Below are 2892 nucleotides of genomic sequence, written 5' to 3'. Positions count from 1 at the left end.
GAGACAACGCAATTACGCACGCTCTGCTCCCACCCCCTCCTGCTCCTCCCCTCCCCCATGGAGTTCAAGTTCTACAGTGAAGTGTACTGCGAGAATGGCCAAAAGTTCTAGAAAGAGACCGAAGAGACCTCCATCGCCTCCAGCTAAAAAATCTGAGACCGATCTGAGATCGATCTGAGGCGAAAAGAATATCAGATGGGAAGCAAGCAAATACACGTTAATCTAGGGAGTGCTTTCCACCGATGGAGACAGCTTGGATAGCAAGGAGATGCAGTTCGATTCTGAACTTGCAACATTTCTTCTTGACTGGTAAGTAAACATCTGTTAAACATAATTCATAATTTTGATTAAGCAAAGGAGATATTGTAGAATTAGCTCTCGAGCCACTAGGTCAGGGTCGGGAACCTATGGCTCGCGAGCCACATGTGGCTCTTTTGGGAACTGCATCTGGCTCTCGGGACAAACCTGCCATTTGTTTACTCAATAAGTCATGAATAATTTTGGTACTGTATTAAATTAAAAATGGACCTACTGAAATCAAAATGTTAAAATAGTGTTCGAAATATAATAAATGTTCACGTAGTTTAATCCATCCCGTGTCTGTTCTCTACCGCTGAAATTCACGGTTACGTCGATGTAGCCTACTGTACAGATATTGGACAATGCAGTGCCGAGATAACATTCCACCCGCTGATGCTTTACTTAAAAATTCAGCTAGCTAACGGTTGTATCCAAAACAAAGAAAATGGCGAAGAGAAAAAAAGATGAACGAGAACACTTTAATTGTTATTGTTGATGTGCGCTTGCTGTAGGTTAGATAAGGAAAATGTCAAAAAGGAAACGTCAGTGACCACAGCTTGCGAGCGCGAACACAAGCGGGCTGAAATGGGAAAGTTTCCATCCGAAGACTGATTCTGAAAACGCGAAATGAACTGCCCGTTATATATCGCACACTGCAACGAGTTAGTATTGCTGTGTTAACCCTGTTCGGTTCCACTTATGTGAAATCTTTCTCACATATAAAAAATATAAAGACAAACCTGCGCTCACGTTTAAGGGCAATTCCGCGCAAAACTGTCACATCCATAACGCCAACACAATGCCATGTTGGCGTTATGGATATATGACAGTTTTGCGTGGAGTTGCCCTTAAATGATGACAGCCTCAATTCTTGCATGAAACTTCACCTCACTGAATATGAGCCAGCCAGACTCCAAGGCCATCACCAAATCTAATCTCTGGTACAGTAGGCCTAATGTTCAATTTCGCCAATGACATGTCATGTCATGAAAATTGAGTGTTGTGTTGTTAACTATGAGGTTACTTTGCATACCAAAAGAACACTGGGGAAATAGGGGGTGGTGTTTAGCCTACATGGGAAGCCTAAGGCCTATACTTCTGTCATTCCACTTGACATTTCAAGTTACTTGCACATTACTTGTAAAACTAGTAGAACATGTATTTAAAAATCCTCTGTTGAATGAAAGTAAATGTACGTTAAATATCTAAACTTTTTCTTGTAACCGTCTTTATGTGGCTCTTCTGAGATAAAAAAAAATAAAAAATTGGTAAAAGTGGCTCTCCAGGCAAAAAAGGTTCCCGACCCCTGCACTAGGTAATGTTTGTCAGCTGTAGATCGCGGTAAATTGACTTCGTTCGACCGCCATTGCTAACGTTACCAACCTAGCGAAAGCGTCCTTGCTGCATATGCTAAACAGTTTGCCAAATACTATTATTTGTACGTGACCAAGTTTTGTGTCCTACACAATACATAGAGTGTAATGTTCCAATATGCAATAAATCATTTTGATATTGGTGAATGTTCACTGGCTTGTGGTCTCGCTAACGAATGATGTTGGCAGCATAAGATACTAAAATTACAACTAATGCTAGCTCTACACGATTAGGATAACTTTCAGATACGTTAGAATACTATCCTCTATCTCTAACGTTATAAGTTGCTTAGATTGTGTCGGGCCTGTTGCAAAATAGCATCACCATTTTCCTTTGAAGCTCTTCAAACATGTCTTTATCACAATATACCCATGTGTGTGTTTGTATCTGTTTTCACAGGATCAGAATTCCAGTCCAGTCCTCCCCTATGAAGGTGTAACGATTGCATTGCTGTTGCCCAACAGGTAGGAAAATGTAATATCATCTAATTTCAGTAATGTGGCAAAATGCTTAGCTAATGCCCAGGTAGTAATTTGTTTCCTGCTGCAGAGGTTCCTAAAAAGTTGGTCAAGCAAACCCTGCTCCCCAGACAGATGCCAGTGTTGCTGTTTCATAAGCCGTTTGTAATATTTAGAGGAATCTAGTTATCTTTGTAAGTAGGCTTTAAAAAACAGTAGAAACAGTGACTAGTGACACAGTAGCTTTATGTTTAAGAACTAATTCCAGCAGTTTTCACAATCACAATGGGGTCCCAACCCCCAGATTAAGAGGTCCTGTCCTGCTCTGATTTGTTCATGTTCTTTCATTCAGATTGGTGTGTCAACAGGTTAAATTTCCTGCTGCAGATCACCTCTTCATTTCCTGTGGCTCATCAACATGAAGCCTGACTCGTTAGCCCAACTTCTTGCTGTTGAAGACTGCTAAGGACTATCCATGTGCCCAGCTGCTTCCCTCCTGCCTCATATAGTCCAAAAGTTACATTTCTATTCATGTTGTTGCACTTGGTAGATGTAAAGTTTATTCCTGTCTTGTAGTTTTATAATAAATACCAAGAATCAGGATTGGTGAAACATTGGTTGTGCCTGAAAGTGTTCTTTGATCAAGATTGGTATACTAACATCATGCTTTTCTCTCCTGTTCCTGACTTCTTAGAATCTATTTGTTGTTAAAGAGTTGTTTAAACTAATGTAATTTCAAGTGGTAGCTTTGGCTCTTGAC

The 2892-nt window shown here is 40.4% G+C and overlaps 1 long non-coding RNA gene across 1 annotated transcript; it reads left to right on the top strand.

Annotated features, from left to right (window-relative positions):
- LOC143128157 (uncharacterized) lies at positions 1-2574 on the top strand. The gene is made up of 3 exons (XR_012987831.1): positions 1-309; positions 2074-2138; positions 2485-2574. It is a non-coding gene; the product is annotated as an uncharacterized LOC143128157 (long non-coding RNA).
- Positions 2575-2892: the final 318 nt, after the last annotated feature.

The sequence above is a fragment of the Alosa pseudoharengus genome, unplaced genomic scaffold (genome assembly GCF_046254945.1).
Source record: "Alosa pseudoharengus isolate Yale_2024_CS ecotype anadromous, Long Island Sound unplaced genomic scaffold, YU_APseudo_1.1 YU_APseudo_1.1_scf_17, whole genome shotgun sequence".
In the NCBI taxonomy this organism is placed as follows: domain Eukaryota; kingdom Metazoa; phylum Chordata; class Actinopteri; order Clupeiformes; family Clupeidae; genus Alosa; species Alosa pseudoharengus.
The sequence above is the reverse complement of the archived record's forward strand: the minus strand, read 5'-3'. Positions and strand labels throughout refer to the sequence as shown.